This window comes from Ambystoma mexicanum, chromosome 3p (genome assembly GCF_040938575.1).
Source record: "Ambystoma mexicanum isolate Mex_15411 chromosome 3p, UKY_AmexF1_1, whole genome shotgun sequence".
Lineage (NCBI taxonomy): Eukaryota > Metazoa > Chordata > Amphibia > Caudata > Ambystomatidae > Ambystoma > Ambystoma mexicanum.
Window position 1 is genome coordinate 957008966 of NC_090925.1, and position 12242 is coordinate 957021207.

At 49.4% G+C, this 12242-nt stretch overlaps 1 protein-coding gene across 1 annotated transcript in view; it reads left to right on the plus strand.

Moving 5' to 3' along the window:
* The window catches only part of PIGU (phosphatidylinositol glycan anchor biosynthesis class U), a 700531-nt gene that overhangs the window by 24538 nt on the left and 663751 nt on the right, over positions 1 to 12242 (plus strand). The gene's annotated exons all lie outside the window — the stretch shown is intronic.

A 12242-nucleotide genomic window follows, 5' to 3' on the forward strand; every position in this document is an offset into this window, starting at 1 on the left:
AGCACGGTCCGTTTTACAAGCTGCATTACGAAGAGACACAATGGAAATTTCAAATATAATGTAAGTAAATCTTTACACGCTTTTATACCGGAATGAAGATTTAATGAATGGATGCATGAATAAATGAATGAATGAAGAGCTAGGAAAAGCAAGTAAAACTGTTTGTAGTTGGCACATGGGCATGTAGGTCCACTGGTCTCACCGATCTCGGTCCTTGGCCCAGCCACTTTTCCCTGCACTGCCTACCTGCACTACGGGACTGTCTCTGTATCCTTCAGCCCCTTCTCCCGGCATTTACCTTGCACTTGCCACCAGCTGGCCCTATTATTTAATTTGTATTCAACTAACCATGTACAGCCCTTCCCCATGCGCGATCAGAAATACACCTGGCCTAGTAGGATCGTTGTCTGTCTGCCCTTGTTCCCCACCTGCCTCGTCACGCCTAGAAACACTTGAGTATAGGCGTGTTACAAATGCCATATCATATATCATATCATTCCTCACGCATGTAGACTAACTGTCGTTTATCATTGTGTGTTGGCCTCGATTTATTTCGTTACTTTTCGCATTGATTTTAGAGCCGAACATACTCCATTGAACTATCCTTGCAAGCAAATAGTTTCTGATCGGCTGTAATAAATAAATTAAGTAGTAATAATGAAGATCGGCTGGCGAGACTAATTATAATTTTTTTGTTTTCATAACAGGTATTTGCTCCCCATCTGCTACTGCCATCGGTTTGAGACACCAGCAGATGGCTTTTACAGTAGACACCTGCAGCTTCGTGTGAACAACTGGAGCACACTGACAATTTTATGGGACGATCGCCAAGGGCCCACATGCCCTTACGCTGTACTAGTGGCTAGAAGCAACATATCAACCTTTATGATGGACTAGTGCCTAGTTAATGGAACAGCCTTGCGGTTCACCGTGCTTCCAAAGTGCTTCTTTTAACGAAAAGCAACACCCTGTGTACCATGGCGGATACAGATAAAATAAAATAAATGGCTTTCGGAGTTCATATGGCAATTGCTGAATATTCTCTAAACATTTAATGTAAAATAAATGTACTTTACCAAATGTACCATGTTGCTGTTTGATTTTAAAGTAAAGTTTCATATTCCGAATTGTTGCGCGCTGTGTTGTGAGATGGTCTGTGTTGGTTTCCGGGTTCTGTGTGGAGTCGCGAAGAAGACGACTGGGCGCGTTTGCCTACGCAGCACAGTAACGTCACGAGAGAGGCGGGGAATATGAATGTTTTGATAATGTCAGGCTCAGGGGCGGGGGAATTGATTTAGTGCCACAAAAGCAGGTCAGCCAGGGCGATCGGGGAAAAGATAGGATTATCAGAAAATGGCGGCTCCCTGGTGCTTGTTTTCGCGTGCGTTTAATGGACGAAAACTCGGGTAAGGTCCATAGGAAAGTTTTCTAAAATCGAGCCACTTGGGCTTAAAAAAACATGCCCGGCCCATAGGGACAATAACATTTTTTACTAGACCATGCCTTTAACAGTTTATGCGGACCTTGAGCCAAGTGATTTGAATCGCTACTGAAAGCCAAATCACACTGGAGAGTGACATATATAGATTCCTGCACTACTGTCTCATTACTTCACGCTCATCCACGGGGTGCACCCTGCCATGTTAATCAATGGATGCCCTATCAAGACAAAAATGTCACCACACTCCTTGTGGGTTCTGTGAGCATCAACAAGGAATTAACACGCTGGCTTTACCATTACAAACATGAGCATCACCAGGCATGCCAGATTACAAACATCGAAATACAAGATGCCATTCTCATTTTGAACAGGCACCCCCAAGGTAAAACCAGACAGCCCACTCACAGCCACCCATTGTCAAGGAATCTTGTCCCTGAGTGCAACGATCAAGACCCAGTCAAGAGGAACAAAGCTCATTTTTAACGACTGCTTGGAAATGGGTCAAAGAAAGGATGGTGAATATAGAGCATGTTCCTACCCTGGCCACGAATACTAGACTCCAGAGAACATGCAAGATGACGCGAGGACACCAAGAAGCGCCTAGCATTCTTCCAATTGCAAACAAGAAGCAGCCAAAGAACCTCTATGAAGTTTCCGTCTGACAGCAAAGCAACTCCCTCGCCGAGTGATCTTTTTTTTTTTTTTTTAAACTTTTATTTTTGCTGGCAGAGGCAAAAAACATAGACACATCAGAGGCTTATGGACAAACTTGTAGCATATACATGTACATATAGAACATATTGGCAAAGATACGGCGACAGCAGAAGGGGAGCAGCATATCACAGGTGGCCGAGACACAGAGTCACTGACTGAGGGCCTAGGAGGATTCATCCGTTGAAGAAGTGTCATTTGAGTTGATCAAGTAACTGTTGAAAGCCGACCATATGTTTCGAGGTCAAGAACGCACCGGGAGCATGCCCAGAAACTCCTCCTCGCAGTTTCGGGACCACGTAAGCAGATTTAACCATTTCTGGAATGTAGGGGGAGTAGGGCTTTTCCAGTTTTGTAAAACATATTTCTTGGCTATGACACAGCTCGCATTCAAGAACCTAACAATGTCCCCAGCCCCTCCAGTCTGCCACACCCCAAACAGAACCCCCATTGGATCGGGATCAACAACAGTATCAGTGATTGCGGACAGTGTCTCTATGACTTTACTCCAAAATGTCACCAGTTCCGGGCAGTCCCAGAACATGTGCAGGTGGTCAGCACCCTCCGCTCCGCAGCGGGGGCACAGTCGCGGATCCGAACGAGCAAACTTCGAGATTCTACCTGGAGTGTAATACAACCGGTTGAGTAATTTATATTGTATGGTACGGTAGCGGAAGTTTAGGGACACCCTGCCAGTGTGAGAACACATCTTCTCCCACTGTTGATCTGTGAGGTCCAGCTCCAGCTCGGAAGCCCAGTCAGCACGAGCCCTGGTTGGAGGGGGAGAAGCAGCGGACAGTAGGAGCCTGTACAGTGAAGAGACTACCCCATGGGCACCACCCGAGTTAGCAATGTAAGCAATTCCAGGAGAGTCCTGGGGCTCAATGGGGAAGACCGGCCAGGCATTTCGAAAAGCAGCATGAAGTCTGTAGAACTGCAGAAGCTCCAGAACCGAGCCCGAGTGTCCCGGCCTCCACGTTTGCGGTGTTATGAACTGTCCCTCTGGATAGAAATCAGTAAGGGCACGGTAGTCCAGGGCCTCCCAGTGTCGCGCCAGGATGCTATCGTGTGTGGGCTCCAGCCCGGGAAAGCTCCAGACGGGGAGCCATTTGTAGTACGGATGTTGCTCGTCGCAGGTTTTAAATATCTGGCCCCAAGCCTGCACCGTAGTCCGGACCGGGTCGACGGGCGAGTCAGGCACATACTGCCGGTCTAGAATCAGGGACATTACATCGGTGCCTGCTGCCGCCAGAACCTCGAGTTTGACGTGGGGACGGGGAGGAGGCCCCGGATACCAGTAGGATGCGAACTGCGCCTGTGAAGCGGTGCAATATCGTAACAGGTCCGGGGCTGCGAATCCCCCTTTGTCATAGGGTAATGACATATCCGACCACTTTTTACGCACAGCACCAGAGTGCCACAGGAATTGAGCGAGCAGTTTGTGCAGGTTCGCGAAGTATTTCCTTCCTGGCCAGACGGGGACATTACTAAATACATAAAGCAGCTTGGGGAGCAATATCATTTTTACCAGCGAAAGTCTTCCGGCCAACGACAGTGGAAGAGCACGCCAGCGTGCAACCTTGGTCTCGGCCTGCTTTACAACAGTCCGGTAATTGTCCGCCAGTAGCGAGTCTTTAGAGAGGGACACCTGAACCCCCAAGTACTTGATCCCATCCGGGGACCAGCGGAGCGGATACTCGGTGGTGGGCTGTCCCGTGGAGCTAGTGAGGGGGAAAATCTCAGACTTGGTATAATTTATGGTAAACCCAGAGTACGTGCCAATGCGGGTGATGTCACGCAGAATTGGGTCTAAATGGGCCGTTGGGTCTCTTACAAAGAGCAATACATCGTCCGCGTAAAGCGAGATAATTTCAGGGGAGTCTTTCAGCCGCACCCCTTTGCGTGCATGCCTTTCCCTGACATAATCGGCCATCGGCTCTATGGCCAAGGCAAATCGGATCGGGGGGAACGGGCAACCCTGTCGAGTACCTCTGAAGAGAGGGAACAGACCGGACGTCTGGGAGTTAACTCGCACTCTGGCCACCGGGGAAGTGTATAGTAAACGAATGTATGCTATCATGTTGGGCCCTATACCCATATTCTCCAAAACCAACCAGATATATTTCCAAGACACCATGTCAAACGCCTTCTGAGCATCCAATGTGACCGCAACCGCACTCACCCCCTGGTCAATGCGTGACATTACATTAAGCAGCCTTCTTATATTGTGTGATGTTGACCTCCCGGGGACGAACCCTGACTGATCATCATGGACCATGTATGACATGACCGGGAGGAAGCGATTAGCAATCACTTTGGCAAAGATTTTGGTGTCCAAGTTCATTAGGGAGAGGGGCCTATATGATCCGCACTCGTCAGTAGGTTTACCAGGTTTAAGCAGGACAGTGATGACAGCCTCACGCAACGATGGGGGAAGGGTACCCAGCTGAAGTGACTCGTTCCAAACCACCAGCAGTTTGGGGGCCAGAATGGCCACGTGCTCCTGATAAAACTTGGCCGTCAGCCCGTCCGGACCAGGTGCTTTTCCTTTAGGGAATTTAGATATAGCCTCAACTATTTCATCCAAACGGACGGGGGAATCCAATTGGTCTCTGGTTGCGGGAGAGACAATAGTCGTAGGGATCTGCTCGAGGAGGTTGCGCATTTGGACCTCACTGTGCTCGGGGGGGTTGGGTTTACAGTTCTGAATAGAAGTCCGTGAAGACCTCCAAAATACGTTGATCAGACCACAGTTCCGACCCCTGGGGGTCCTTGATACAAGAGATCTGAGCTTGGCCCCACTCGCCCCCAGCCAATGCCGCCAGTGTCCTGCCAGGCCTGTCTCCCTCCCCATATTTACGGGCAGCCTGCGGGCGACTAAAGTAGTGAACTTCCCTTGTAGCTTGTTCGTTAAAGAATTGGAGTTCCTCGCTGATCCGGGACAGGATGGCAGGGTCAACGGATGCAGGATGGGCACTCTCAAGTTCACGCAGCTTGGTTTCAGAGCGAGCAAGGGCAGCCCTAATGGCTTTGAGGACTCCCGCCTCCCTAGCAATAGACATTCCTCTGATGTAGACTTTGAAAGCCTCCCACCGGACCCCCGTAGAGGTAGCCTGGGGCGTATTAAGCTCAAAATAGGACTGGATATCGGACAGAATGTCAGCCCTAAAGACTATGTCCTGTAAAGCCAAGGACTTGAAGCGCCATGTATTAATCGTGGGGGGGGGCCACCCAAGTCCAGAGATAATCGGATCGGTGAATGGTCCGATAGGGTACGCGCCAGTATCTGAGTTTCCACCACCCTCCCCAGCAAAGTACTGGACAGGAAGAACATGTCAATTCTAGAAGAGCTATCATGCACAGAGGAATAGTGGGTATATTCACGCGTCTGCGGGTGCGTTACCCGCCATGGGTCTTGAATGTCAAGGGTTGAGCTGTGTGCAAGGAGCTTGCGGGCCGCATTGGAAAGGAGCCTGGGGGCCGAGCCTGTTCTATCTAATGTGGTGCCTAATATGAAGTTCATGTCCCCCGCCCAGATGATCTGCACCCCGATGTATCCCAGTAATATGGAGGCCACCTGGTCAATAAAGTCGGGAGAGTCCACATTAGGGCCATATGTGTTAACTAGCAGATATTCCCTGTTGGCTATTGCGCAGTGTAGGATGACATACCTCCCCTCTGAGTCAATGTAGCTCTTATGGAGCACGAACTTGAGTGATCTGTGGATCATCGTTAATACCCCTCTGGCGCGGTTCGAGTAAGCGGTAAAATATCTGTGGGGACCCCAAGAGGGTGCCATGCACCTGGCCAGCCGGCCTTTACAGTGTGTTTCCTGCAAAAGCAGAATCTTACAGCCGTGCCTGTTGGCATAGGCCACAATTCTGCGCGTTTTGGTGTAGTTGCTTAAACCCCGGACATTCCAGGACATTACTATTGTGGACATTACAGATGCTTAAGGTACATCCCACAGTCGCAGCCGGAGCCCATCTCCTAAGTGAGGAGAGCCCTCACAGGGGTAGCCCTCCCACCACTGTCGCCGCAGTTCAGAAGTGAGATTAAGCCTTCTCGGGTGTAGAGGACCCGATGTGATGCGGTCTGCCGGTCCGCCTCCGCCTTTTCCTGTAACATTTCTCATAACCCCAACAGTGCCACCCCCCTCCCTCACTGCCCACCCCCAACTTGCAGTGTAAGTCCCCCACCCCCCTGTGCCGGTGTCATCAATAAACCCGACTCTCCCCAAGAAGCAGAGGTCGGAGGGCGCAATCCAACCAGTATACGCCCCATTCAAAGCCCAACAGGGGCAAATAAGCATTGACAACCAATAAAACATAAACATTGCAATCACAAGTAGGTGTGCTGTTGCCGTGTGGGCGGCTCTTAGAGTGACATGTAGGGCAGCATGTGCCGCCGGATGCAAGTTCTGCTACGGGCGGATCTCCAGATAGGTCTCCATACCTAGCTGAACGCTGCGGGCGAGACGAGACCAATAGGTAACCAGGGAACATGGCCGGCACAGCGCCCCGTAGGGCAGGGAGAGCGCCGTTGACCACAGTCAGGTCTAGTCTCAGCCCCATCAGACGCCAGAGGAGCTTGGATCGTTGGGTGTACAGTACGTTGTTGCCATAAACACGTTCCGAGTCTCGGATTCACTGGATCGATATGTGGGTTCCGGGTAGTATCTCTCTGGATCACTCGACCTCGGCAGGGGCCCCCGCCGGGTTGGGAAGTGGAAGGTGTACCTCAATGAATTTCACCGCCTCCTCCGGAACAGTGAAAAAATACAGTTTGCCATTATGGGTAATCGTAAGGCGTGCTGGGAAAAGAATGGCGTAGGGAACATTCCGCTCTCTAAGTAGCTTCTTGACTCCAATGAACTGGTGCCTCTCCCGCTGCACCGCCACTGAGAAGTCTGGAAAAATCCTTATAGTATGTGAGTCAAGGCGCAGGTCTCCCTTCTCCCGCGACAGACGAAGTATAAGGTCCCTGTCCCGATAATTGAGGATTCTGGCTATTATGGGCCTGGGGATATCACCCGGTTTGGGCCTTGGTGATAGAGCACGGTGAGCACGCTCAACAGTGAAGTACGGCGACAGGGCCGGGTTACCCAGCAGGTCCTTGAGCAGGGTTTCCACTGCATCTTCCATGCGCCCCTTAAGGGCATTTTCAGGGACTCCGATAATTCGTAGATTGTTTCTGCGAGAGCGGGATTCGAGGTCGTCACACTTCGCTCTCACACTACGCATATCACGCGACAGGGAGGCAACAGTGTTCTGCAGCACATGTATTTCATCCTCATTTGCTGATATCCGATTCTCAGCCTCAGTGATTCTGGTCCCCGCCTGATCCACCCGTGTTTTTAATGAGGCGACATTGGCGTTGATGTCGTCCAACTTCTCGTGAAAGGAAGCAAAGTTTTTGGTCATCGATTCCATGAGCGTAGTCAGATCAGGGGGGGAGGCAATGGGATGGTGGTCCGCTACCCGCTCCTCCTGCATGGGCAATTCACGATCCTCCTCTCCCCTCGGGACAGCCCTGGCGAATCTATCCATGGCTCCCCCCCGGGAAGACCCCCTGGCCTTGTTAGGCATTGTGGATTCAAGTGAAGGAGTGGCGTTGAGCAAGGATCCGGTCACCGAGGGAGAGAGCGCAGTCCCAAGGGCAATGTGGCAAGGTAGAGGCGTCAGTTTATCCCCAACAGTGGTGGAAGCAAGTGTCAGTAGGGATAAGGATTACCGTGGGGGCAGCACCACCGGGGGGGATACCCAGTGCAGATGAGGGCAGCAGCCACTCCACAGTTACTGTCCGGTATCAAAGCGGGGGCCAGGCGCCCAGCGTGTGTGATGTTGCGTAGCTGAGGAGAAGGGATGGGCGCCAGGGGCACGGGCCTGGTGAGTATCCTCGTGGCGCGTACCCTGGGGGGCGTAGCAGGCCCAGGGGCCTCCGGCAGTCAGCAGGCCAGCAGCGTGGTGAAAGGGTTGTGGGCATCACCGTGGCCCAGAGCGGAACTCACTCCCCGCACCTCACCTCGATATGGCAGTGAGCCAGTTTCCACAGATCAACAGCGGGGGCCACAGTCGGGCAGAGGGCCAGCAGCGAGTCGCAGACGCGGCGTTTCGTCCAGGGGGGGCAGCCGCAGCCAGTCGCCCATCCGCACAGCTTGGATTGGGCCCAGGACAGCCCGGCAGGGCACCGGGAAAGGCGAGTGGGGCCCTCAGGCTCTCAGGCGCCGACCCACCCCGCCTCGGCGGTAATCAGCCCCCGCCCAGGGCCCGCCACGGCACCAGTACACTCGGGCCGGCGGCGGAGGCCAACGGGCAGTCCCGGCGGCCGCCGACACAGCGCGATCCGCGCAGGGGGGCAGCCGCAGCCCGCCCCGCAGCTCCAAGCCCCGATCGGGCCTCCGCCAGCCCAGCGGGGGTCACAAACAGGCGGGCGATGTACTCAGGGGCAGCGCCCCGTCCCGCGTCGCAACACTCGGCAGGCCGCCCAGAGGAGAAAGCAGGAAATCGGTGGACGCCGATGCCGCGGGCCGCCACAGCAGGGGACCCGACCAGAGGCTTCCTGACACCGAGAGAAGTCGGAATTCCGCAGGCTACAGCACGCCGATGTAGGGCAGCAGCCCGGCCAAGATGTGGGTCGATTGTACCCCGTTGGTCGCAGATGAAGGCAGATGTCCGCCAGGCCCACACGGAGCTCGAAGGCTAAGCAGCCATCTTGGGCTGCTCCACAGCGCCACCTCTCGCTGAGTGATCTTGACCTCACTAGATGACTTATGTATGCTCAACTAATCCAAACAATTTTTGAATGCTGCTCAAGTTAAATATCTTTCGTAGTGCTACTTTCAAATTTGGAGGAATGTCATGTTGCGCAACATGTTTTAGTGTTGACTTGCTCCTTTGGAGTCGTTGGCTTATTCATGCGCAGGCATCCCTGCATGTGTCATGACACTTGCACATCATAGCTTGATAAATAAAGGGCCCGTACAATGCTCGTCTGGCAAGCAGACAAGCAACACTGCCTTCCACATCTCTGTTCCCATTTCATGCTGCAGCATATTAATATCAGTAGTCCCCGCAGACTATAAAAAAGCAGAGCAATGAGTGAGACCCACCGTTTATGGAGTATGGAGGGTGGTAGAGAATTGTGGAAAAACATATTTTGAAGTGTTATGAAGAGGTCTGGTCTGTGCCCCCGACGTGTGATCAAAGAAGGGTGTGAATTTATAAAGGGCAGGGATCTAACTTGTTTCCTTGAATTGGCCCTAGTAATCCCTAAACCATCCAGGGATGTTTTAGTGAATTCCCCCCCCACCCCCCAGAAAATATTTAAACCAAAGGATTGAAATTGTGCATTTAGCAACACAAATTTCTAAATAAAGAAAAGGTAAATAGCCATAGATCTTAAATTTGGCTTTGTATTTTAACACATCCATTTCTATATGCTGATAGCTGCCAGGTCACCAAAAGTACGCAGAGCATTTTATGATATATTGATACATTGTCATGCTGGAAAAATCGAATAAAGCTATTTCTAAACCTGGCAGCTACAGAGAAATGGATGGGGGTACAGGTAGTATCTTCAAGAAATCCTTAAAAAAGCAAATTACAGAAAACTGGACATTCCTAGGTTGGTGGGAACCATACAATAGTGGACTAGCTAAAAAGTAGTTGACGGTGGATAATAAGGAATTGATGGAACATTAGCCAGGGGCAGTTCAGACATGATACAGACAGTAGTCGGGAGGACAGGTTATTTTTAGGGTTGTTGTGCAATAGAGTGAGGTGGGCAAAGGTCAGGGAGTGGGAAGCAATGTCGGAGTAGGTTGAGGGGGCCCTTTCAAGGTTTCGGAGGTTCAGTTGGAGAGTGTATTTGATGTGTAGTGATAGTGGTGTTTTTGACATGGGAGGAATGGATAAGGAGCGGAAGCACAGGGTGGGCAGGAGATACGATCTCCTATGTATGTAAGGAAATGCAAGGATTTGAACACAAGGATGTTGGAATTTAAAGCGCCGTCAGTTTTTTAGAGTTGTCCTTATCCAGCCACAAAATCAGTAGCGCACACATTAGAGTTCTACCTGGGAGATAAGTTGCAATGCAATTGAGGCTTTTGTTGCAAGCTCTGTTTATAAACATTTTCTTGTACCACTGAAATGTACCTTTTGGTGAGAAGAAATAATCATGTGTTGTGTCTAACCTCTCCAGCTGTATGTTAGTCAATACAGGTGTTATCAACATGACTATCTTTTTTTTTTTTCTCCAGTTAGGGCCAAGGATGTTTCCTTCATTCGGTGAGACATTGAGGCTTTTCATGTTTTGGATGGCATACTCTTAATCCTTGAAACGCAGAAGCATTTGGATTTCATTGATGGACATTTTTAATTGCAATATGTGAGCAAGGGTTACTTGTTCTAATAGAAACAAACGTGTTAAATGGTGGTCTAGACAGTGATGATAGCTATGGTATACGATGTGATAACTTTAATTTGGTTAATTCACATCCGCCAATTCAGATTATTTTGGTTCTGATTTTGGTTTGGGTTAATGGCATTAATGTTCAGTTGCTGTAGTGGTTGCAGAAGGAACAATTGCATTGCATAGACCTAGTGCGAATTCTTGTTGAGTAAAGCCAGAAAGAATGTCCCAATTAAAGCCACCCATTTTAAGAGCCCATAATGAATAAAGTATCTATTGACAAGCTTCAGTTTGAATAATTTACATCACGCAAACTACAAACTGAATTGTCTGCGCACCAATAATTAGATGCTGCAAACTAGTAATTCTATCGAGGCAAGAGCAAAAAGCTCAGTCCTCCCTCATGGGATTTAATTATGTGGCCTTCAGATGCAGGTCACCACAAAACGCATGTTAACTCTCTTAGGTATGTAATGGATTCATCATGGTTGTGAATAACTTGACAAATGTATATCAGTTCTGATCCTCCCCTCCTCCTACTGCCACCCATGTGCATAACTTGTGCATAGATCAGTTGAGGGGATAGTGGTGTTACAAACTTAGTTAAGACACAAATGTGTAATGTTCGTTGCAAGTGGAACTCGCTTATAATTCTAGGTGCACAGTGACTTCCTCTGCTAGTTGGTCAGAAATATTTCTTCATGGGAACAGTGTTTAGAATTAATATGTATTTTACTGAATCCACGATTGAGGAAAATGTCCTCTGCGACAGAAAATCTGTTTTCGCACAACCAATTCTTGCTTTTGGTAGAAGTGAGTGTGTTTACAAAAGAATAGAAACAATACATGTTTGTAACAAAGTAAGGTCACTGGTTTCTCTTTTGGAAAACCTCATGGTCGTATTTGTCTAGTCTTTTAATGTGCAGTTTACTTGTTGCTTATCCTAGGAATGTACCAGCACTACGTAAGTTGCGAGGAGGCCGCTATGGCAATATAACATTGAAACAAAGGAGCCGTTAAAACCTTTTGTGCAGAAAAACCTTTGAACGTTGTTAATGGTCACAGATGCCATCCTACAATTTTAAAGGCTCTAAAACTATTTTCTTGCATCCAGAGAGATTATGGTTAATGGCTGGTAAAAGAGGAAGCTATCCTGCACCATCATCTACACATAGGCTCTGAATCTTGGGAATCACATTGTACTGGCAGATAGCCTTGGGAACACTGCTAGACCGAGTCTTTCAACATGCTGGACGTGACACTCTTAGCTGTTGTTTAAAATATCAGTTCTTAAGGTCAAAGTTCTCTTGCAGAATGAAAGCAGGTCAGTGAATTAGATTGTTACAGCGTTCACTGAGAGGAATACTCCAGAATCATGAGTGGTAGTTGTGCATTTATATCTTGTGTTGCATTTGATGTGAAGCTTTTATCACGCATTCAGCAGTAGTGTACAAAAAAGCTACTTGCGGGAGCAAAGTCTCACCTGGAAGTCACACCCATGAATTATATACGTTTTGCACCATTGAGAAATGTAAAAAGAAATCTATATACTCTTCCGGTGACCTTCAATTTTGTCACCAGAATCCAACGATGGACTTCAGCATAGTTACTTGGCGTGTGCCTGACATATAAAGATATATCATGTGTTTTGTTTTCCTGAATTTGTTCTTTTTGCCCT